Source organism: Pseudophryne corroboree, chromosome 5 (assembly GCF_028390025.1).
Source record: "Pseudophryne corroboree isolate aPseCor3 chromosome 5, aPseCor3.hap2, whole genome shotgun sequence".
Lineage (NCBI taxonomy): Eukaryota > Metazoa > Chordata > Amphibia > Anura > Myobatrachidae > Pseudophryne > Pseudophryne corroboree.
The window spans coordinates 319301015-319327764 of NC_086448.1; positions in this window are offsets into that span (position 1 = coordinate 319301015).

Genomic DNA, 26750 nt, shown 5'->3' on the forward strand with positions numbered 1-26750 from the left:
ACGACGGGTGCGGGAGCGCACAGCCAGCACGAGGTTTGGGTAAGGTATATATGTTTGTTTGTGATTTGTATCTGGTTGTCTTGAAAAAAGAAGTAAATTCTGAAACGTTGACTACACACCAGCTTCAGCTGTCCGTTTGTTAACCGTATCCAGTCTCCGTGAGTGCCGTCCCGCTGGCTTGCTTGGATAGATAGATAGATAGATAGATAGATAGATAGATAGATAGATAGATAGATAGACAGATAGATAGATAGATACTATATATATATATATATATATATATATATATATATATCCATCTTGTGGTGAGAAGGGTAATCTCTCACCTGATTTGTTCACATTATGGTGGAATTAGCTTCCTCCAAGGGAGAAGAAAGCAAGACGTGCACATTCTGCAGCTGCAGTGGAGATTTGGAACTCCGGAATTTGTGGTTTCATAGAGTTGGGCACTGTTGATTATATACTACATGCGCGTCAAAAATCAGATAGATTTTAATTGACCTATAGTCACAGTTATACTATATTTCAATAGGGGAAGAATCTTTAATTTACGAAACACTACCACCTCCTATGTCTGCCTAAGCACTTAGAGGAATATATGTGTCATTGAAAAATATTTACATACGGCTCTCTAATTATAAGGGACACGAGAAATGGGAATCTAAATTACTGTATCACATAATTAATAGGAGCCCCATTCAGATTGTCCCATTAGATAGAAAATAGTATTACTAGAAATTATACAGCGGACACGGTATATGCATTCCAAAAGAGTTTTTATTGTGAATAAATTAGCAGAGGCGTCACGCAAATACCATCTTGCCCTTTTTTTTAACACACTTTTAAATCCTTATTCACACTTCTTTCGATTTTATCCAAAACATTTTTGCTGTTTAAACTCTGTTTTATGAAATAATAAAAAAGTTATATTTTATATGAGCATTTTCTTTATGTGCACCACTTTTGGACATTTATCCCTTCTCCTTCTCTTACATTTTGATTTTGTGGTTTGCCCAGATCCAGCAGGAACTCATCACTGAGAACAGGAAGAGTTTGAAACTCCCAAACACTGTGCATTGTGCTGATGCCTGTTAGAGGTCAGTGAGTAGGGAACAGTTTGTAGTGCCAGGGACTGTGGACATTGGTTGTGTCAGGAGAGCATGGCAAGTGTGGCTGCAAGCCACTGCAGTGAACTAACTATTGAGCACAAGGAGTGCTAGGACTAATTATGTTTGTTTGCTTATTTTCTGTTTATACTTGTGTTTCCAGGCCTAAGCCCGTGTATGCTGTTCTATAGTGTCTGATGCCAGTAAAGACACTGTGTTTTACCAGAAGGCCTGCTTTACGTGTCCTTATTTCCAGTACCCGTTTTACATTTGGTGCTACTGAGTCGACAAGCAAAGCCAGACGCCATCGGCATAGCCAAAGATTGAAGGCAAACATACTGGTTACGTGAGAAATGGTTGGCAAACCTTAATAACAGTATTTATAATAAATTTGATGTGTATTGTGTAAAGTTGACAAATGCTGTCTTCTGTTTAAAAGATAAGTTTGGCTGTTGTGTTATCAGATACTGCAAGAGAGGGGGGGTTCCGCACTTACCCACTTTTCTAAATTAGTGTTATTTAAATATCAGGTACCATAGTAAGAACCAACGTTATACAGTTATACTCCAAATGGGTTAGTCTAATAACTCTGTTGGTGGTGCACCCTAGAGGTTATAATTGTAACTGGCAACCAGGAAAGACAAGGAAAACTCTTTTTGTTGGAGCACGTTTGGAAGAAATTAAGAATTTATGTAGTTAAAACATCAGAAAAATCTTCTATTGGTATTCATTAAAAACAAGTATGGTTTCTATACATCACGACACTTGATGCTTTATACAGGTACACAAAAACAAGACATATATAGTGATAAACAAAATATGAATATTGCACAGCAAGTAATCTTTTTGATATATAATGATATACAAAAATTATATGGTATGTTACAGCCAATTTTGTGGATGGCTCTCAATAAAAGTGTAAGTAACTCTTTTTTATGACTGTATTTATTGGTCATATACAGAAAAAACATATAGTAAAAATGGACAAAATTACATAAACGTTTAAAATTAGGCAAAATATCTTTTTAGTTTCGGATGCCTGAGTAGTTTTAATAATTATTATATAATTCCTAGATATACGGTATCCCCCCAAAAAAGAAATAATAATAATAAAATATATATATATATATATATATATATATATATATATATATACTCGATTATAAGCCGACTTTTTGTGCTGAAAAAGCCACCTCGGCTTATAATCGAGTCAGCGTTAGAAGGGACACGGAGAGCGCAGCGCGCGGCTCTCCTGTGTCCCTCCTGCATCTCCGGCGGTGTGTGTGTTAAAAGAAGTGCACGAACCGGCACTTCCTTTAACACGCGCCGCTGCCGCCGGAGACGCAGGAGGGACACAGGAGAGCCGCGCACTGCACTCTCCGTGTCCCTCCTTCAGAAGACAGCGCGGGAGCGACGGAGGGTAAGTATCTAGCACTGTGGGGCACATCTGGCACTGTGGGGCACATCTGGCACTGTGGGGCATATCAGGCACATCTGGCACTGTGGGGCATATCTGGCACTGTGGGGCATATCTGGCACATCTAGCACTGTGGGGCATATCTAGCACTGTGGGGCATATCTGGCACATCTGGCAATGTGGGGCATATCTGGCACTGTGGGGCATATCTGGCACATCTGGCACTGTGGGGCATATCTGGCACTGTGGGGCATATCTGGCACTGTGGGGGCATATCTGGCACTATGAGGGCATATCTGGCACTGAGGGCTGTGTACGGCTAGAGCTGCATTTCCCACCCTAGGCTTATACTCGAGTCAATAAGTTTTCCCAGGTTTTTGGGGTAAAATTAGGTGCCTCGGCTTATATTCGGGTCGACTTATACTCGAGTATATACGGTATATATATATATATATATATATATATATTGCACAGGCAAGTCTCGATTACTGATAAACAGTGGTCTGATAGTAATCTATAGATACAAGTATTATACCATGTCTTCTTTTAGTGTATAGTTGATATTTGAGTATAGTTTTCCCTTAAGTGGGTAGTAAATATCAAAGACTCATTCCCAATTGTCTCTGCATCTACTGCCCATTCGTGTGTTACAAATGAACAGTGAACGAGTGTGTGAGATTACAAGAGGACTGTGCCGGAGTAGAGTGAAAGATAGATGGAGTGCGGAGGATCTGCTTTTTAGACCTAAAACCGGTCACCATCCCCGGTGGAGAAACCAGGGCAGGGGGTGTGTGCCAACACAGTCCCAATGAGAGCAGGGTCGGCAACAGAAATCTTGGGGCCCGGTACACTGATATCTCTGCCCCTCCCCCTCTATGGTATGCGGTCAGCATACTGCTCATCGGGAATCCGGCTGTCACAATACTGATGCTGGGATCCCGACTGGGTTACCATAACACCGCCGGTATACTGGTGAGGTAGGTGATTCCCCCTTAATGGGTGTTCATGACACCCATATAGGTAGAATAGAACCTGTGGCGAGCTACGCTCACCACCGAGTTCGCAAAGGGCTTCGTTGCCCTCGCCCCCCTGCTGGCAATCCAATGCTTGGGATGCAGATGTTGGTATACTGACATTCGGCACCCCGAGCGGCAGTATAACATACTGATTCCGTATTTATATATATATATATATATATATATATATATATTTATATATATATATATATATATATATATATCAGTCCTCACCATGAGGCTCCAGCAGGGGCTATTGTGAAGCAGAACCAGCACTCCATTTAATCCAATATCCAATGGTATTTATTAGTACCAATATAAGATAAGCAGTAAAGTTTCCAATACTTATCAACTCATGGACACCGTCCAACTTGGGGGTATGCGTCTCCTGCCCAGGGTTACGCATACCAGTTAAAATGGCACCCCAGTGGCCTGCAGCCCCATCTGTCACTCCACAAGGAAACGCCGCTGGAGACGCCAGGGACATTTTCTATGAGTGCAGAGCCAGGTCATATAAGCCGGGACTGTCTTAGAAAAACAGAGCTTATGGAGTGTGGGGTTGCCAGTATAGGCGTTACGTATGCCTAGATTCTAGACCCCCATTAATGTGTGAAACTGTGTTACTAAATGGCAGAGAACTCCCAGCTATTAAAGACTCATGGAGTGTGCAGACCCTAATTTCAGAGGCTGTCCTGCCCAGGCCAGTGGAAAATGTGCCAGGGTTAGTGGAAGTACACTGCATACATGGGTCCACGGAAAACTTCTCCAAGGTGCATGTGAACCTCACCATAAAGGGGCACACTTATGAGGTGGTCGCTGCCATTGGTCCTAAGCACCCCTAACCTCTCATATTGGGACCCACTTTCCCAGGATGTAGGGAGCGCTTAAAGGAACCACAGAGACAAAGCGACTTTAAAGTCTCCAAGGCTCTAACTCGTAAATGGGAGAAGAATGGAAAAGCACTGCTAGACTACTTTGGAAAGGGAATCTCTGCACAAATAATACCAGAGGAAAGGAATCCACAACATTTTGCCCCATTGCAGCCAGATAAAAATATTTATAGATATGATATACCCAATACAAATGTTGCCATGGATGTGCTGGAAACCGCCTTCCCTCAGGTTCGCCTGACCCTACAGAAGTTTCACCGGTGGACATTTTGTTAACAGCAAAAAGAAGCAGAAATGTTAGTTCGCAATAATCAGGATGTGTTTTCCTCCCTGCCAGGGTGCACTACCTTAGCAGAGCATGGGATAAATACACCTGAAGGAGTGGCCGTAAAGCAGCAACCATATCACATCCCTGAGGCATGGCGGCAAGCAGTCCAGCAAGAGGTGAAAGAGATGCTTTAACTTGGGATTGGCAATGGACAAGTGAAGCCCCAACTGCGGAAAGTGGAGGCAATTCAATCTTGGTCAAGACTCTCCACCAAGAAACAGATGAGAACTTTCCTGGTATTGGTAGGCTATTACCGCCGATTCATTTAAAATTTTGCATCCAGAGTATTACACTTGACAGAGACCCTTAAGAAGGCTCAACCAGAGAAAATAATGCATACTAAAACAATGGAAGCAGCCTGGAAAGATACGAGTACGGCTCTCGTACCAAACCAGTTCTGCAGGAACCTGATTTCAAGAAACCCTTTGGCCTGCAAAGTGACGCCTCCACTCCATGACAGGCTTAGGTGCTGTTTTATCACAGTCTGTTATGGGAGAAGAAACGTCGGTCCTCTACTTAAGTAGATAATGGTTACCACGGGAAACAAAGTATGCTATAGTCGAGTTAGAGTTCTTGGCGATCAAGTGGGCGATCAAGGCCCTGAAGTATTATCTCCTGGGAAGAGAGTTTGTCCTAGTCACAGATCACAACAAATATTGATTTGATTTAAGAGGGCACATCTGCATTCAGCATACAGCTTTCTTGAAGACCATCTGCTGTACAAATGTCAATACAAAATATGTGGTTTATTCTGTTATGCTGGTTACATGTCCGATCACAACATTAACAATATATTTAAAGAAATTAAGTTAATTCATGAACTCTTAATAACAAACACAGATGGGTCACCAAGGTGGTATAGCAGTTGAAAATCTAACAGAAACATTGATCTGTATGGTGTGATTTTTGATCGATGCAGACAATGCAATATATCAGCTGGAATGAGCATTTCTAAGCATACAGAAAGAGATACACAAAATGAAGACAGAATCTGTGCAGTATGTGGACATGCTATAACTTATTCACTGCCTCATGCTTCTGTAATGTCACTTATGCATACAGTTGCAAGAAGTATGTGAACCCTTTGGAATTTCCTGTATTTCTGCATAAATTGGTCATAAATTGTGTTCTGAGCTTCATCTAAGTCACAACAATAGACAAACACAGTCTGCTGAAACTAATACCACACAAACAATTATATGTTCTCATGTTTTTATTGAACACACCATGTAAACATTCACAGTGCAGGGTGAAGAAAGTATGTGAACCCTTGGATTTAATAACTGGTTGACCCTCCTTTGGCAGCAATAACCTCAACCAAACATTTCGTATAGTTGTATATCAGACCTGCACAACGGTCAGGGGGAATTTTGGACCTTTTCTCTTTGCAAAACTGTTTCAGTTCAGCAATATTCTTGGGTTGTCTGGTGTGAATCACTCTCTTGAGGTCATGCCACAACATCTCAATCGGGTGGAGGTTACGACTCTGACTGAGCCACTCCAAAAGGCATATTTTCTTCTGTTGAAGCCATTCTGTTGTTGATCAACCTCTGTGCTTTGGGTCGTTGTCCTGTTACATCACCCATCTTCTGTTGAGCTTCAATTGGTGGACAGATGGCCTTAAGTTCTCCTGCAAAATGTCTTGATGAACTTGGGAATTCATTTTTCTGCCGATGATAGCAATCTGTCCAGGCCCTGAGGCAGCAAAGCAGCCCCAAACCATGATGCCCCCTCCACCATACTTCACAGTTGGGATGAGGTTTTGATGTTGGTGTGCTGTGCCTTTTTTTCTCCACACATAGTGTTGTGTGTTCCTTCCAAACAACTCAACTTTGGTTTCATCTGTCCACAGAATATTCTGCCAGTAGTGCTGTGGCACAATCAGGTGCTTTTTTGCAAACTTTAAATGTGCAGCAATTTTTATTTGGACAGCAGTGGCTTCTTCCGTGTAATCCTCCCATGAACACTATTCTTGTTCAGTATTTTACATATGGTAGATTCATCAACAAAGATGTTAGCATGTGCCAAAGATTTCTGTAAGTCTTTAGCTGATACTCTAGGATTCTTCTTCACCTCATTGAGCATTCTCCGCTGTGCTCTTGCAGTCATCTTTACAGGATGCCCACTCCTTGGGAGAGTAGCAACAGTGCTGAACTTTCTCCATTTATAGACAATTTGTCTTACCGTGGACTGATGAACATCAAGGCTTTTAGAGATACTTTTGTAACACATTCCAGCTTTATGCAAGTCAACAATTCTTAATCGTAGGTCTTCTGAGAGCTCTTTTCTGTGAGGCATGGTTCACATCAGGCAATGCTTCTTGAGAATTGCAAACTCAAAACTGGTGTGTGTTTTTTATAGGGCAGGGCAGCTTTAACCAACACCTCCAATCTCGTCTCATTGATTGGACTCCAGGTTGGCTGACTCCTGACTCAAATTAGCTCTTGGAGAAGTCATTAGCCTAGGGGTTCACATACTTTGTCCACCCTGCACTGTGAATGTTTACATGGTGTGTTCAATAAAAAGATGAGAACATATAATTGTTTGTGTGGTATTAGTTTCAGCAGACTGTGTTTGTCTATTGTTGTGACTTAGATGAAGATCAGAACACATTTTATGACCAATTTATGCACAAATCCAGGAAATTCCAAAGGGTTCACATACTTTTTCTTGCAACTGTATTATCACTGGCATATCTATAATGGGTGCAAGATGTGCAGTGCACATGGGCCTCTGGGTCCAAGGGGGCCCACACACCGCACACCCTGCACCCATTTAATTTTACTTAACTCTCTGTCGGTCCTGCGCAGAGCTGCAAATATTACTGGAAGAATGGGTGCCGCAGCCATTTATTCCCCCAAATTTGCTTGATTGTCTGCAATATGCGGCTTTACAACCCACAACACATCGCTGTCAGGTTGCCTACTCAACCACTAAATCGTCACTTATAACAAAGTCGCTGGACACTCACAGTGACGTGGCACGAGTCAAAAAGTACAAGAAACTCCAAAATGTCTTTCTTTCCAAAGACTGGAAAACTTCAAACAGGTGACTGCTCTGTAAAACATTATGTAAAGTCATGATGGAGCATCCTTGTAAGTGAAGTGGGCCCTATAATCTTACACATATATTTTCAACAAGACTACTCTGTGTTATTGCTAGAGCTGTGCGGCGAGCACTTTTCATGTTTTGTGTTTTGGTTTTGGTACCATGCTCGTGTTTTGGATCTGGATTGGTTTTGCCAAAACCACCATTTCGTGTTTTGGTTTTGCCAAAACCACCCTTTCGTGTTTTGGTTTTGGATCTGGATGATTATTGAAAAAAAAACATAAAAACAGCTAAAATCACAGAATATGGGGGTAATTTTGATCCTACGGTATTATTAACCTCAATAACATTAATTTCCACTCATTTATAGTCTATTCTGAACACCTCACACCTCACAATATTGTTTTTAGGCCAAAAGGTTGTACCGAGGTGGCTGTATGACTAAGCTAAGCGACACAAGTGTGCGTCACAAACACCTGGCCCATCTAGGAGTGGGACTGCAGTGTCAGACAGGATGGCAGATTTAAAAAATAGGCCCCAAACAGCACCTCATGCAAAGAAGTAAAAGAGGTGCAATGAGGTAGCTGTATGACTAAGCTAAGCGACACAAGTGTGCGGCACAAACAACATGGGACATGCTGGAATTTGCCCAAATGTAATACACGCGCAATATTGGTGGCACAGGAGAGCGTACCCCTAAACCCCACACACACACACACACACACACACACACACACACACACACACACACACACACACACAGCCTGTAAAATTAATTTGGATAATAATAACCCTTTTATTTGTAGCTATTATAATAATATGCAGCACAGGCGAGCGCAGCGCCGGTCCTAGGCATAGGCAAACTAGGCAAATGCCTAGGGCATTTGGTATGCCTAGGGACATAAGCAGCTTCTACTGATTAAAATGATATGCAGCATGCCTATATTCTGTGTGTGACGGCAGCTCTATATGCATCCGAAATGCCTTACTAATGTGCGGCATTATGTGTATTAGGTGTACTACAGTACTTGGTGCCGAAATGTATAGAAAGGGCACTACTGTGTGGTCTAATGTGAATAAACAGCAATATGGTGTGGTGTAATGTAAATAAGGGGCACTACTGTGAGGAGTAATGTGGTACTACTGTGTGATGTAACGTGAATAAGAGACACTATTGCATGCTATAATGTGAATAAAGTTGCAGTACTGTGTGGCGTAATTTTAACTCAGGGTATTATTGTGTGGCCATACCCCTTCCCAGCAAGAACACGCCCCATTTTGGGCTGTGGACTGAATGTGCGCACTGTTCCTATTTAAAATATAGGTGGTAGGAGCACCAAAATGAGGACTGGTATGGGTGAGGGGTGCTGGAAAAGGGGTGCAGGGTCAAAGGCGGAACTATCGTCTGTGCAAGGGGGCACCAGCCAAAATCTTGCCTAGGGCATCATATTGGTTAGGGCCTGCTCTGGGCGAGCGTACCCCTACACCACACAGGGCAACCCTTGTAAAATTTATTTGGATAATAATATAAGTAATGTATATAACCCTTTTATTTGGAGTATATAATATACAGCACAAGACACCACCACTGGACTTATGGCAGCACAAGACACCACCACTGGAAGGATGCAGCACAAGACAGCACCACTGGACTGGACTTATACGGCAGTACCCCTGGACTTATACGGCAGTACCCCTGGAGTTGTACGCCAGTGTCAGACAGGATGGCACTTTAAAAAACTAGTCCCCAAACAGCACATGATGCAAAGAAGAAAAAGAGGTGCAGGATGGAATTGTCCTTGGGCCCTCACACTCAACCTTATGTTGTATAAACAGGACATGTACACTTTAACAAACCAATCATTTCAGTGACAGGGTCTGCCACACGACTGTGACTGAAATGACTGGTTTGTTTGGGCCCCCACCAAAAAAGAAACAATCAATCTCTCCTTGCACAAACTGGCTCTACATAGGCTAGATGTCGACCTCATCCTCCGATTCCTCACCCTTTTCAGTGTGTACATCCTCCTCCTCATCAGAGTATTAATTCGTCCACACTGGAATCCACCATCACAGGTCCTGTGTACTTTCTGGAGGCAATTGCTGGTAAAGGTCTTCACGGAGGAATTTATAATTCATTTTGATGAACATCATCTTCTCCACATTTTCTGAAAGTAACCTCCTACGCCGATCGCTGACAAGGTTACCGGCTGCATTAAACACTCTTTCGGAGTACACACTGGGGGGGGGGGGGGGGGCAACTTAGGTAAAATAAAGCCAGTTTGTGCAAGGGCATCAAAATTGCCTCTTTTTCCTGTCAGTATACATAAGGACTGTCTGACATGCCTACTTGGATGCTGTCACTCATATAATCCTCCACCATTCTTTCAATGGTGACAGAATCATATGCAGTGACAGTAGGCATATCAGTAATCGTTGGCAGGTCCTTCAGTCCGGACCAGATGTCAGCACTTGCTTCTGACTGCCCTGCATCACCGCCAGCAGGTGGGCTGGGAAATCTTATCCTTTTCTTTGCAGCCCCAGTTTCAGCAGAAAGTGAAGGAGGAGCTGTTGACGGGTCACGTTCTGCTTGAGTTGACAATTTTCTCACCAGCAGGTCTTTGAACCTCTGCAGACTTGTGTCTGCCGGAAAGAGAGATACAACGTAGGCTTTAAACGTAGGATCAAGCACGGTGGCCAAAATGTAGAGCTCTGATTTCAACAGTTTGACCACCCTTGAATCCTGGCAAAGCGAATGAAGGGCTCCATCTACAAGTCCCACATACTTTGCAGAATCGCTCTGTCGTAGCTCCTCCTTCAATTTCTCCCGCTGCTTCTGCAACAGCCTGATGAGGGGAATGACCTGACTCAAGATGGCAGTGTCTGAACTGACTTCATGTGTGGCCAGTTCGAAGGCTTGGAGAACCTTGCACAAGACGGAGATCATTCTCCACTACGCTTGAGTCGGGTGCATTCCCCCTCCTTTGCCTATATCGTAGGTGGATGTATAGGCTTGAATGGACTTTTGCTGCTCCTCCATCCTCTGAAGCATATAGAGTGTTGAATTCCTCCTTGTTACCACCTATTGCTTCAGGTGATGGCAGGGCAGGTTCAGGAGTGTTTGCTGGCGCTCCAGTCTTCGGCACGCGGTGGCTGAATGTCGAAAGTGGCCCGCAATTGCAACTCCTGCATGCCCCCGTCATTTTTCAAACAATTCTGCACCGCCAAATTAATTGTATGTGCAAAACATGGGATGTGCTGGAATTTGCCCAGATGTAATGCACGCACAATATTGGCATTATCCGATATCACAAATCCCCAGGACAGTCTAATTGGGGTAAGCCATTGTACGATGATGTCCCTCAGTTCCGTAAGAGGTTGTCAGCGGTGTGCCTCTTACGGAAAGCGGTGATACATAGCGTAGCCTGCCTAGGAATGAGTTGGTGTTTGCGAGATGCTGCTACTGGTGCCGCTGCTGTTGTTGTTGTTGCGGGAGGCAATTCATCTACCCAGTGGGCTGTCACAGTCATATAGTCCTTAGTCTGCCCTGTTCCACTTGTCCACATGTCCGTGGTTAAGTAGGCAGTGGCTACAACTGCATTTTTGAGGACACTTTTTCTGATGTCTGTGTACATTCTCAGTTTCGCCTGCCTAGTGAAGTGGAACCTAGATGGGATTTGGTACCGGGGACACACTACCTCAAACAAGTCCCACTGAACTAATGGTGGATACCGGACGCACGTCTAACACCAACATAGCTGTCAAGGCCTCAGTTATCCGCTTTGCAACAGGATGACTGCTGTCATATTTCATCTTCCTCACTAAGGACTGTTGGACAGTCGAAATGCTTAGTTGAAGTAGTACAAGTGGTCTTCCGACTTCCCCTCTGGGATGACGATCTACTCCCAGCAGCAACAACCGCAGCGGCAGCAGCAACAACAGCAGCAGTAGGCGTACCACTCAAGGATCCTCCAGAGGAAACCCGGTTAGGAGAGGACTCCTCAGTCTTGCCAGTGACATGGCCTGCAGGACTACTGATGTTCCTGACTGAGGAGGAAGTTGACGTTGAGGGAGTTGGTGGCGTGGCTTGCAGGAGCTTGGGTACAAGTGGAAGAAGGGATTTAAGTGTCAGTGGACTGCTGACGTTCTTACCCAAAGTTTCACAACTTGACACTGACTTCTGATGAATGCGTTGCAGGTGATGTATAAGGGAGGATGTTCCTAGGTGGTTAACGTCCTTACCCCTACTTATTACAGATTGACAGAGGCAACACACGGCTTGACACCTGTTGTCCGGATTTGTGGAGAAATAATTCCACACCGAAGATATGGCTTTTTTGGTATTTTGCCCAGGCATCACAATGGGCTTATTCATCCCGCGGACATCACGTATCTCCCCCGGTGCCTGATTTAAACAAACCACATCACCATCTGAATCCTCATCGTCGACTTCCTCCTCAGCGCCAGCAACACCCATATCCTCATCCTGGTGTACTTTAACAGTGACATATTCAAGTTGAATATCAGAAACTGGACTGTGGGTGCTCCTTCCAGCACTTGCAGAGGGCGTGCAAATGGTGGAAGGAGCCACCTCTTCCCGTCCAGTGTTGGGAAGGACAGGCATCGCAACCACCGACACACTTGGACCCTCCTTGTGGATTTGTGATACCATCTGTCACAACTGAGGGCTGAGGCTGACCTGGGGAGGACTCAGTTGTAGGTGCTGGAGTGTAAGTGAACTGGGATGGTTGGATAGGGTTCTTAGACATGCAGAGGATTAGGCACCAAAGCCCGAAGGCGTGACGAAGACAACGTGGTAAAATAAAGTCTGTTTATTAAACACACAGTTCTGATACACCAATGCAGTTCAGCTAATTCAACGGTAGATTGTGCAATGCAAACAACAGTACAGTTCCTTTAGCACAGTGGTAGAAATATGCTGTGGCAATATAGAATGAGTTGGAAATAAAGTCACTGCAAGACCCGGAGATGTAATGTCCGTTGGCCACAACTAACCACTGTAGAGGGAAACAAACAGGTACTAACCAGCAGGTTATACTCTGAGAGCTGGAGTTTAGATAGATGCACAGAGGTTGAGAAGAACACAGGAGAACTGCCGGGGATGCCGGATGGAACCGGACCAGACAGGAAGGTGTAGCAGAACTCACCGATGATGTTAGAGTCCAATGGTGAATACCGATGGTGATGAGTATCGATAGTAATGAGTATCGATGGTGATGAGTATCAATGGTGGAACACCGATGAAGCTGGAAATCGATGGCGGAACACCGATGGAGCTAGAGATCGACTGCGGAACACCGATGGAGCTAGAGATCGACTGCGGAACACCGATGGAGCTGGAGATCGATGGCAGAATACCGATGGAGCTGGAGATCGATGGCGGACCACCGATGGAGCTAGAGAGCTGCAAACAACGGGAGTGGAGAAATACCAAACACTGCTGGAAGCTGGAAGCGGAACAGAGTTCAACGCTGGAAGCTGAAAGCTGATGTAGGTATCACAGCAGATAACCAGGAAGCAGAACTGGAACACTGCTGAAGTCAGGCTGCACCGTAAGCTGGTAACCGGTGCAGGTCTCTAAGTGGAGCTGAATCACAGGAGTTGAACACAGGAGCTGGAATACCTGGAGACTTAAACTGTAGTTTCCACAAACAGGAGAGACATGTGTACAAGGATTGACAACCAAAGCACTGATGATTAGACAGCCTTGATGCAGGATATTTATACCAGCTGGGAAGCAGGTATTGGCTGGGTAATCAGGCAGAGTCCAGAGTGCAGCTGCTGGCTGTAAAGCAACATGTGATGAATCTAAACATGGCTGCGCCCATGTTTGAATCTGGAGGGAAAGTCTGTTTGAACTTTAGCATGTGAGAGACTGAGGCCATGTTACACAGCGTGCTGCACGTAGACAGCGCAGGTGGAATCCAGGCTTGGAGTGCTGGGCCAGTCTCAGGAGACACTTGGAAGGTAAGAAATGGTGATGAATTACCCGGATCGTGACAGCACCCCCCCCCCTTTAGGGGTGGCCCCAGGACACCTCTTAGGCTTGCAAGGAAATCTGGCATGGAAAGCCTGGACCAACTTGGGAGCATGGACATCTGATGCATCTGTCCAGGAGTGTTCCTCAGGGCCATAGCCCTTCCAATCAATCAAGTATTGGAGGTGACCATACCGGAAACGTGAGTCCAGAATCTTAGTGACCTCATACTCAACGCCTCGTTGAGTCTGGACCTTGGGTGCAGTAGGGAGCGCTGAGTGAAAATGATTCAGAATCACTGGCTTGAGGAGAGAAATATGAAAAGTTCTCCTGATTTTCAGAAACTGAGGCAATTTGATCTTATAAGCGACAGGATTAACAACTTGTTCAATCTGGAAGGGCCCGATATAACGAGGAGCAAACTTCATACTAGGAACCTTCAATCTCAGATTTTTGGTGGACAGCCAAACACGATCTCCTGGTTTGAGGGCAGGGATAGCCCTATGCTTCTTGTCCGCGAACCTCTTGTACCTTGATGAAGTTTTTAGCAGAGCTGCTCAAACATTCTTCCAGTTTTGGGAAAACTGACAAAGGGTGATATCAGCTGCACGTACTGATGTTGCTGGAAGCGGTTGAAACTCAGGGACCTTGGGATGGAACCCATAGTTGGTAAAGAATGGCGTGAAAGAAGATGAAGAATGGTATTGATTGTTATGGCAAAATTCGGCCCACGGAAGAAGATGAACCCAGTTGACTTGAGAAGAAGAGGTGTAAATGCGGAGGAATGACTCCAAGTCCTGATTCACCCTTTCGGTTTGCCCATTGGTTTGGGGGTGATAGGCAGTAGAAAACTTTAACTTGACTTGGAGTGCCATACACAAACTTCGCCAGAATTTGGCTACAAACTGGACACCTCTGTCGGAAATAATCTCTTCAGGGAGACCGTGTAATCTGAAAATCTCTTGCATGAGAACTTGAGCCAACTTGGAAGCTGATGGAAGACCGGTGAGAGGGACGAAGTGAGCCATCTTCGTGAACCGGTCAACTACCACTCAGATGGTATTATATTTGTTACACTCAGGAAGATCTGTAATAAAGTCCATTGATAAATGGGTCCTTGGACGATGAGGAATAGACATGGGTACCAGTTGTCAGTAGAGGACTTGCTGAAGACATCAGTAAAATCTTGGTATGGTGGAGGCGGAACATCTGAAGACTTAGAAGATGAAGTGCGGGCTGGAAGTACCTTTTGAAGACCGGTCCCGCAACAAGAAGGACTCCATGCCAGAATGTGCGTAGTCGTCCAATCAATCTGTGGATTATGGAGACGAAGGCATGCAAGGCCAAAAACCACAGGATGCGTAGCTTTTGGAATAACTAGGAATGATATCAGTTCAGAATGAAGAGCTCCTACCTTCAGATGGATAGGCAGAGTCTTGAAGTTAACGACTGCATCAGAGATCCTGCTGCCATCCACAGCAGTCAGGCACACGGAAGATGAAAGTCTCTCAGTGGGTAGGGACCACCGTTTATCAAGTTCTGCAGTCACGAAATTCCCAGCCGCTCCAGAATCCAGAAGAGCAATGAGATTCCTGAAGCGCTGAGATACTTGAAGAGACACAGGGAGATTGCAATCACTTGAAGATATAGAGGAGTTCAATACTCCTAGCTGGCCCTCTCCTTGACTGGCTAGGATTTGGAGTTTCCCTGACGCTTTGGACAAGCGTTGATGACATGAGATGGAGTAGCACAATAGAAACACAGGTGCTTGGACAGACGTCTTCTACGCTCTGCAGGCGACAGACGAGAGCAGTTGATCTGCATGGGCTCATCTTTTGGCAGAGATGGTTGATGAGGAGGATTAACGGCAGAGGTCTAAGGAAGCGTAGACCTTCCTCACTCAATCGCCCTTTCGTGGAATCGGAGATCAACTTTGGTGCAGAGGGATATGAGCTCATTTAACTTTGGAGGTAAGTCTCTGGTGTCACTGGCCTAGGCTGAGGGTGTTGTGAACTCGGGGATTCTTCCGATGGTTGGGAAGAGGAACCACAACTGAGCCGGAAAAGGGGTGGCCTAATATAGGATTTCCTCATACAGGACGCTGACAGTGGAGTTTGATGAAATATAGAAGAACTTTATTGCAGGGAAAAACAACTTAAAGTCATATGTCAAAGAGGAATTAATGAGGGAATGTCCAGACCCACTGAAGGGTTTTGTGAGCAATGATAACTGAGGAAACTGTGGGTGATGCTTAAAAGTTACTGATAACTTGAGGAGCTTGTAAATGATGATTAAAGGCACAGATGGATAAAGAACTTGTGAGCGGAGGTGAAGACACTGGTAAATTGAAGAACTTAAGTGCAGAGGTTTAGGACGCTGATGATTTGAGGAACTTAAGTGCAGTGGTTTAAGACGCTGTTGATTTGTAGGACTTGTGAACGGTGACTGAGACGCTGATGATGTGAAGAACTGAAGTGCAGGGGTTTAAGACGCTGTTGAATTGTAGAACTTGTGAACGGAGACTGAGACGCTGATGATTTGAGGAACTTAAGTGCAGGGGTTTGAGACGCTGTTGATTTGTAGAACTTGTGATCGGTGACTGAGACGCTGATGATGTGAAGAACTGAAGTGCAGGGGTTTAAGACGCTGGTGACTCGTAGAACTTGAGAACGGTGATTTAGGCCCGCAGACCACGCTGATTCCTAGGAGCACTGGTGACTGGACCGCAGAGAGATATACCGGCCGCTGAATACACTGGAACCGGTGCAACGAACTGGCACCTGGAAATGCCGGAGACACTGGAGTACAACTGCAGAGATCCTTGCCGGGAACAAGAGCGCTGGCATCCACGTCAGGGAAAGACGATACTCAGGCACTGAAGCTCTGTCCGGCGTCTGACTTTGCATTCCCCGCCACTGCTGGATTGGCGGAGCAGTCTGATGACATCACCTGCCCTCCGTCCACGTGATGCCGGGTGTCATGGCAGCGCCCATGCCCCGGAGAACCGCCGGGAGCAGCGCCAGCCAGACGCCGGAACCCGTGACCCACCGAAGGCAGAGGCCGCAACACCGACCAGCAGACACGCAGGGGTAAGTGTGGCGAACGCCGCCTCTGGTGTGTGACAGTACCCCCTCCTCCAGGAGTGGCCCCTGGACACTTTCCAGGTTTTGTTGGATGTCTGGAATGGAACATCCGCACCAGTCGGGGAGCCGTAACCTCAGTAGCTTTGACCCAGCTCCTTTCCTCGGGGCCAAAACCTTTCCATTCCACCAAATACTGTAGATTCTTGTGAAGATAGCGAGAATCAAGAATAGCTTTTATCTCAAAGTCCATACCCTCTTCAGCCTCTGCAGAGGTTGGCCTTGGGAACTTGGAATGAAACTGGTTCAAAACAAGAGGGCGAAGAAGAGAGACATGGAACGAATTTGGTATCCGGAGATGGGAAGGCAAACCCAATTTGCAGACAACTGGATTCAAGACTTGTAACACGGGGTAAGGACCAATGAAGCTTGAAGCGAACTTCATAGTGGGCACCTTTAAACGGAGATTGCGGGTAGAGAGCCATACCCTGTCACCAACCTTGTATTGAGGAGCTGCCCGTCGCTTCCTATCCGCAAAGAACTTATAGCGGCCAGAAACTCTCTTGAGGTTGGCATGAACTCGGCTCCAGATTTGGCTGAAATGCCGGAGAGTAGAGGCTGCAGCAGGAACTTCTGGAGGACAAATGGGTAATTCTGGAACTTGGGGATGAAATCCATAATTAATGAAAAATGGAGACTCACCAGTCGAGGAATGATATAGATGATTATGGGCGAACTCGGCCCAAGGCAACAACTCCACCCAGTTATCTTGTGAGGGGGAGAGGTAAACACGGAGAAAAGTCTCTAAATCTTGATTGACGCGTTCAGTTTGCCCATTGGTCTGTGGATGGTAAGCGGATGAAAACTTGAGTTTTATTTGTAGGGCCGTGCAGAGGGCTCTCCAGAATCTTGCCGTAAACTGTACTCCTCGATCAGAGACTATTTCCAGAGGTAACCCGTGCAGGCGGAAGTGTTCCCGAATGAATAACAAAGCCAACTTAGAAGCTGATGGTAATCCAGTCAACGGAACAAAATGTGCCATCTTAGAGAATCGGTCGATAATCACCCAGACGGTGTTATGACCCTTAGAGAGAGGCAGTTCAGTAACAAAGTCCACAGAAATATGAGTCCAAGGCCTCTTAGGAATGGACAATGGGTGCAACAACCCCGCAGGAGGCAGACGAAGAATTTTGTGCTGAGCACATTGAGGACACGAGTTGACATACTCTTTAACGTCCTTCTTCATAGTGTTCCACCAGTAAGATCTTCGTAGAAATTCCCACATCTTCTGAGCTCCAGGATGGCCAGAAAACTTGGAAATGTGAGCCCACTGCAACAATCTTGGTCGAAATATAGCTGGCACCGACATTCTTCCAGGAGGAAGACCCAACGCGGTGGGAGCCGCAGAAATAGAAACTGGACTGAGGATCAATGCCTTTTCAACGGAATTCTCCTCATCCGAAGCCATTAAAGAACGGGATAGGGCATCCGCCTTGGTGTTAAGAGTTCCAGCCCGGTACTTAATGACAAAGAAGAGCGCCCATCTTGCTTGACGGGGATTCAAGCACTGGGCCGTCTTGAGATACAGCAAATTCTTGTGATCCGTAAAAATCGTAATTAGGTGTTTAGCACCTTCCAAAAGATATCTCCATTCTTCCAGGGCAGATTTTATTGCCAACAGCTCTTTGTCTCCAATGGTGTAATTTAGTTCAGCAGGAGAGAACTTGCGAGAATGGAAACCACAGGGATGTAACTTCCCATCTGGAGCGTACTGCAAAAGTACGGCACCAATGCCTACCGTAGAAGCATCAACCTCCAGAAAGAATGGTTTTTGAAAGTCTGGTTGCTGAAGTACTGGAGCGGTCATAAAGGCTGCCTTCAACTGAGCGAACGCTGCTACAGCTTCAGAGGACCAATGGCTTGGGTCAGCCCCCTTCTTGGTTAGGGCAGTAATAGGCGCCACGATAGTAGAGAAACCCCTTATGAATTTCCGGTAGTAATTTGCGAACCCTAGAAATCGTTGCACTGCTTTCAAGGAAAGTGGCTGAGTCCAGTCCCGAATAGCAGAAAGTTTCTCCGGATCCATACGCAACTCCGTGCCTGAAATAATGTAACCCAGAAATGGAATAGAGGGGACCTCAAAGGTGCACTTGGAAATCTTGCCATAAAGATGGTTCTCTCGCAACCGAAGGAGTACCTCCTTAACTTGTATTCTGTGCTCAGTGAGATTCTTTGAAAATATCAGGATGTCATCCAAATATACCACTACATTTAGGTATAACATGTCCCGAAAGACTTCATTAATGAATCCCTGGAAGACGGCGGGGGCGTTGTTGAGGCCAAACGGCATTACCAGGTACTCATAATGCCCGTCCCTAGTATTGAAGGCCGTCTTCCATTCGTCCCCTTGTCGGATACGTATCAAGTTATAAGCTCCCCTTACGTCGAGCTTAGTGAAGACTCGAGCTCCGCAAACTCTATCAAAAAGCTCCGTGATGAGCGGCAGAGGATACTTATTCTTAATGGTGACTTTATTTAGACCATGATAGTCGATACATGGCCTCAGGCCTCCGTCTTTTTTCTTCACAAAGAAGAAGCCTGCTCCCGCTGGGGAAGTAGAGGGGCGGATGAATCCCTTCTGCAGATTAGACTTGATATATTCTGACATGGCTTGTGTCTCAGGTACTGACAAAGGATAGGTACGACCTTGAGGTGGCATTTTCCCCGGAATGAGCTCAATAGGACAGTCCCAGGGTCTATGCGGTGGTAACTTATCGGCCGCCTGTTCCTAGAACACATCTGTAAATTCCCGATAAGCCTCAGGAATGAGCTCTTCGTCCGACTTGGACGAAACACGAAGCGGGTAGACAGGAATAAGACAATTCGAGTGACAGAATGGACTCCAAGAAATTATCTGTGTCGACCTCCAGTCGACGTGAGGGTTGTGAAGCTTGAGCCAGGGAAGACCGAGGACGAGATCGTGAGGCATCTCCTGAATCACAAGGAACTCCAGATGTTCTTGGTGCAATCTCCCACTTGCAGCTGGATTGGCATAGTATGACTTGTAATCAGCATTAGGAATTTGGGCACCATTAATAGCAGTTATCGTAATAGGTCGTTCGACCGACTGTAACTTCAAACCCAGATTCTGGGCGCAGGAAATGGAAATAAAATTCCCCGCAGCTCCTGAGTCCAACAGTGCCTTAACAGTCTTGACTTCAGACTCAGAAGACAGAGATACAGAGAGTAGACAGTCCACTGCCGGAGAAGATTGAGAAACAACCCCTAGCTTGACTTCTCCAGAACAAGCTAGGACTGCCCGTTTCCCGGGCGAGACTTGCAGGACTTGAGAAAATGATCCGCAGCTCCACAGTAGAGGCAAAGTCTACCCTCACGACGACGCTGACGCTCTTCTGGGGACAGCCGAGACCGATTAATCTGCATGGGTTCGTCTGGACTTGAATTAACTGTTTGCTTAGAAGGAAGAGATCGGAGTCTCGACCGGTCTGACCGACTACGTTCACCACCTCGTTCCTGCATGCGAAGATCCACCTTTACACAGAGTGAGATCAACTGTTCCAAGGAATCTGGCAGATCTCTAGTAATCAATTCGTCTTTCAAATGATCCGAGAGCCCGTTCCAAAAAGCAGCCCGAAGGGCATCATTATTCCAGCTCAGTTCAGAAGCTATAGTTTGAAAGTAAATTACATACTGTCCCACTGTACGAGAGCCTTGTCGAACTCGGAGCAAATCAGCTGAGGCAGCAGTCGTCCTGCCGGGCTCATCAAAGATCCTTCGGAATGACACAATTAAGTTGGTATAACTAGAAACTAACGGATATGATCGCTCCCATAACGGTGACACCCACTCCAACGCTGAACCCTCAAGCAAAGAGATAATGTATGCCACTTTAGACCGATCAGTAGGGAAGTTATGTGAGATGAGTTCGAAATGTACCTCACACTGATTGAGGAATCCACGGCAATTTTTCGGATTCCCGTTATAACGAGGAGGAGTGGGAAGCTGAAGGCGTGACCTGGTTCCAGACAAGGAGGGAACATTGCCAGAGAGAACCACTGGAGCGGATACTGGAACTGGAGCTGAAACCACTGAAGCCAGCGAAGTCTGGATTTGATCCAGCCGAACAGATAATTCCTGGAGATAATGCATCACCTGATTTTGTGCTGTTTCCTGACTCTGTACTCGGGAAACCAGGTCCTGCATGGTACTTGCCTCTGGGTTCCGATTCCCCGGGTCCATGTGGCCTGAGTATACTGTCACTGGCCTAGGCTGAGGGTGTTGTGAACTCGGGGATTCTTCCGATGGTTGGGAAGAGGAACCACAACTGAACCGGAAAAGGGGTGGCCTAATATAGGATTTCCTCATACAGGACGCTGACAGTGGAGTTTGATGAAATATAGAAGAACTTTATTGCAGGGAAAAACAACTTAAAGTCATATGTCAAAGAGGAATTAATGAGGGAATGTCCAGACCCACTGAAGGGTTTTGTGAGCAATGATAACTGAGGAAACTGTGGGTGATGCTTAAAAGTTACTGATAACTTGAGGAGCTTGTAAATGATGATTAAAGGCACAGATGGATAAAGAACTTGTGAGCGGAGGTGAAGACACTGGTAAATTGAAGAACTTAAGTGCAGAGGTTTAGGACGCTGATGATTTGAGGAACTTAAGTGCAGTGGTTTAAGACGCTGTTGATTTGTAGGACTTGTGAACGGTAACTGAGACGCTGATGATGTGAAGAACTGAAGTGCAGGGGTTTGAGACGCTGTTGATTTGTAGAACTTGTGATCGGTGACTGAGACGCTGATGATGTGAAGAACTAAAGTGCAGGGGTTTAAGACCAGGGCCGGCTCTAGGCACGTTCGACTAGAGCGGCCGCGCGGGGCGCCACCCTTAATGGGCGCCGCGCGCTGGCGCCGCCATAGTCGTACCTGGAGCCGGCCCTGTACACTGCAGGCAGCTCTCCCCGCCGTCCCCGGCCTTTCACTGTCGCGCAGCGCGCTTTGAGCACTCAAGCGGCCAGGAACAGTCGGTGCCCTCAGGCTCAGACGGCAGCACTTCCCCTCCCAGCGCCGCCGCAGGTATTGTTGGGATCATCGGGCACTGTGTGGGTGCATATCTGTCCATGTGGGGTCATCTGCACTGTAGTGTCATCTGCACTGTGTGTGGGGGCATATCTGTCACTGTGGGGGCATATCTGTCACTGTGTGGGCATATCTGTCACTGTGGGGGCATATCTGTCACTTTGGGGTCATCTGCACTGTGGGGTCATCTGCACTGTGGGGGCACTGGCACTGTGTGTGGGGCATATCTGTCACTGTGGGGTCATCTGCACTGTGGGGGCACTGGCACTGTGTGTGGGGGCATATCTGTCACTGTGGGGGCACTGGCACTGTGTGGGGGCACTGGCACTGTGTGGGGGCATATCTGCACTGTGGGGGCACTGGCACTGTGTGTGGGGGCATATCTGTCACTTTGGGGTCATCTGCACTGTGGGGTCATCTGCACTGTGGGGGCACTGGCACTGTGTGGGGCATATCTGTCACTGTGGGGTCATCTGCACTGTGGGGGCACTGGCACTGTGTGTGGGGGCATATCTGTCACTGTGGGGGCACTGGCACTGTGTGGGGGCACTGGCACTGTGTGGGGGCATATCTGCACTGTGGGGGCACTGGCACTGTGTGGGGGCATATCTGTCACTGTGGGGTCATATCTGCACTGTGGGGGCATTTATGTATCTTGCACTGTGGGGGCATTTATGTATCTGGCACTGTGGAGTCATTTATTTATCTGGCACTGTGGGGGAATATCTGCACTGTGGGGGCATATATTTATCTGGCACTGGGGGCATTTATGTATCTGGCACTGTGGGGGCATTTATGTATCTGGCACTGTGGAGTCATTTATGTATCTGGCACTGGGGGCATTTATGTATCTGGCACTGTGGGGGAATATCTGCACTGTGGGGATATATATGTATCTGGCACTGGGGCATTTATGTATCTGGCACTGTGGGGGAATATCTGCACTGTGGGGGCATATATTTATCTGGCACTGGGGCATTTATGTATCTGGCACTGTGGGGAAATATCTGCACTCTGGGGGCATATATTTATCTGGCACTGTGGGGGCATATATTTATCTGGCACTGTGGGGGCATTTATTTATCTGGCACTGGGGGCATTTATGCATCTGGCACTGTGGGGGCATATTTGCAGTGTGGAGGCATATATTTATCTGGCACTGTGGGGGCATTTATATGTATCTGGCACTGTGGGGGCATTTATATGTATCTGGCACTGTGGGGGCATTTATTTATCTGGCACTGTGAGGGCATTTATTTATCTGGCACTGTGGGGGCATTTATTTATCTGGCACTGTGGGGGCATTTATTTATCTGGCACTGGGGGAATTTATGTATCTGGCACTGTGGGGGCATATCTGCAGTGTGGGGGCATTTATGTATCGGGCACTGTGGGGGCATTTATTTATCTGGCACTGTGAGGGCATCTATGTATCTGGCACTGCTGGGGGGCATATGGGCACTGTGGGGGCATTTATTTATCTTGCACTGTGGGGCATTTATTTGGCACTGTGGGGGCATTTATGTATCTGGCACTGCTGGGGGGGCATGTCACGTGTATCTGGCACTGCTGGAGGGCATGTCACGTGTATCTGGCACTGCTGGGGGGCATGTCATGTGTAGCTGGCATGGCTGCGGGGCATGTCATGTGTAGCTGGCACTGCTGCGGGGCATGTCATGTGTAGCTGGCACTGCTGGGGGGCATATCATATCTATCTGGCACTGCACATTATGTGTATCTGCCAATATACTGGAGACATTGTGTGTAAGGAACACTACTGTGGCTGTTATGTCTAAGGCTGCTAATTGTGTGCGTAGAGGGGGTGTGAAAATATATTTATAGTGTGATAATATGAGGCCACGCCCACTTTTCCAGGAGGCCACACCCACTTTTCCTGGAGCGCCGCGTATAAGGGTGTTTTTTTTTTTTTTTTGGGGGGGGTGCTTTTATATTTTCTCGCTCAGGGTGCTAGTAGGCCTGGAGCCGGCCCTGTTTAAGACGCTAGTGACTCGTGGAACTTGAGAACGGTGATTTAGGCCCGCAGACCACGCTGATTCCTAGGAGCACTGGTGACTGGACCGCAGAGAGATATACCGGCCGCTGAATACACTGGAACCGGTGCAACGAACTGGCACCTGGAAATGCCGGAGACACTGGAGTACAACTGCAGAGATCCTTGCCGGGAACAAGAGCGCTGGCATCCACGTCAGGGAAAGATGATACTCAGGCACTGAAGCTCTGTCCGGCGTCTGACTTTGCATTCCCCGCCACTGCTGGATTGGCGGAGCAGTCTGATGACGTCACCTGCCCTCCGTCCACGTGATGCCGGGTGTCATGGCGGCGCCCATGCCCCAGAGAACCGCCGGGAGCCACGCCAGCCAGACGCCGGAGCCCGTGGCCAACCGAAGGCAGAGGCCGCAACACCGACCAGCAGACACGCAGGGGTAAGCGCGGCGAACGCAGCCTCTGGTGTGTGACATCTGGTAGCTAGCTCATCCTTAATCCGTTCGGATAACCCGTGCCAGAAGGCTGCATCGAGTGCGTCGTCGTTCCAAGAAAGTTCAGACGCTAGGATCTGGAATTGAACCAGATATTGACCGACTGTCCGTGTCCCCTGACGAAGCCAGAGAAGATCAGTGGAGGCAAATGTCACACGTCCCGGTTCATCGAAGATGTGCCTGAAGGTTGCCACGAAGTCTGCATAAGAAAAGAGCAGGGCATCAGACTTCTCCCATAGAGGTGATGCCCAATCTAGGGCGGAGCCACTGAGGAGGGAGATGATGTAAGCAACTTTGGTGCGTTTGATTGGGAAATTGCCAGGCTGTAACTCAAAGTGTATCTCACACTGATTTAGGAAACCCCGACAGGCTTTTCAGGAACCATTGAACTTGGCAGGTGTCGGCAAATGGAGATAAGGAGCAGAAATGGGAATGGTGGGTGGGGTTACCACCTGAGGTACTGTAGTCAGAACACTGGATGCCCCTGAACCACGGAGGGTTGCTTGAATCCCATCCAGCTGGGATGAAAGGTCCTGGAGACAGCAAATCACTTGTCCCTGTGCAGCCTCTTGGTGTTCTAGGAGGGCTGCCAGCTGTTGCACTGGACTGGTCACTTGGGCCTGGCCTCCGGCCGGATCCATATGGTCAGTGCTACTGCTTACTGTCTCAACTGGGGACTGAGGCTGACCTGGGGAGGCCTCAGTTGTAGGGGCTGGAGTGTAAGTGAACCGGGATGGTTGGATAGGGTTCTTAGACATGCAGAGGATTAGGTACCAAAGCCCGAAGGCGTGACGAAGACAACGTGGTAAAATGCAAGACCCGGAGATGTAATGTCCGTTGGCCACAACTAACCACTGTAGAGGGAAACAAGCAGGTACTGACCAGCAGGTTATACCCTGAGAGCTGGAGTTGAGATAGATGCACAGAGGTTGAGAAAAACACAGGAGAACTGCCGGGAATGCCAGATGGAACCGGACCAGACGGGAAGGTGTAGCAGAACTCACCGATGATGTTAGAGTCCGATGGTCAGTACTGATGGTGATGAGTATCGATAGTGTTGAGTATCGATGGTGATGAGTATCGATGGTGGAACACCGATGAAGCTGGAGATCGATGGCGGTACACCAATGGAGCTAGAGATCGATGGCGGAACACCGATGGAGCTGGAGATCGATGGCAGAACACCGATGGAGCTGGAGATTGATGGCGGAACACCGATGGAGCTAGAGAGTTGCAAACAACAAGAGTGGAGAGATACCAAACACTGCTGGAAGCAGAACAGAGTCCAACACTGGAAGCTGAAAGCTGATGTAGGCATCACAGCAGATAACCAGGAAGCAGAGCTGGAACACCGCTGAAGTCAGGCTGCACCGCAAGCTGGTAACCGGTGCGGGTCTCTAAGTGGAGCTGAATCACAGGAGTTGAACACAGGAGCTGGAATACCTGGAGACTTGAACTGTAGTTTCCACAAACAAGAGAGACGTGTACAAGGATTGACAACCAAAGCACTGACTATTAGACAGCCTTGATGCAGTATATTTATACCAGCTGGGAAGCAGGTATTGGCTGGGTAATCAGGCAGAGTCCAGAGTGCAGCTGCTGGGTAATCAGGCAGAGTCCAGAGTGCAGCTGATAGGCTGTAAAGCAACATGTGATGAATTCAAACATGGCTGCACCCATGTTTGAATCTGGAGGGAAAGTCTGTTTGAACTTTAGCATGTTACACAGCATGCTGCACGCAGACAGCGCAGGTGGAATCCAGGCTTGGAGCACTGGCCCAGTCTCAGGAGACACTTGGAAGGTAAGAAATGGTGATGAATTACCCGGATCGTGATACCATCTTAGAATGCACAGTTCTTTGCTGTGCTTTTGCCATCTTAACTCTTTTCGTTTTTCTTGCGGGAGTATGAGTGCTTCCTTCATCATGTGATGCTGAACCACTAGTCTGAACATAGGCCAGGGCCATAGCCGTTTCTTGCCACTCCAGGTCATAAATGGCATATTGGCAAGTTTACGTTTCTCCTCAGACCATTTAAATTAATTTTTTAGGGTCATTTTACTGAACTTTTGCTTTTTGGATTTGACATGCCCTCTTACTATGACATTGGGCATCGGTCTTGGCAGACGACATTGATGGCATTTCACCGTCTATATCATGACTAGTGGCAGCAGCTTCAGCACTGGGAGGAAGTAGTTCTTGATCTTTCCCTATTTTATCCTCCAAATTTTTGTTCTCCATTATTTTTCTGGAGTTATATATCAATA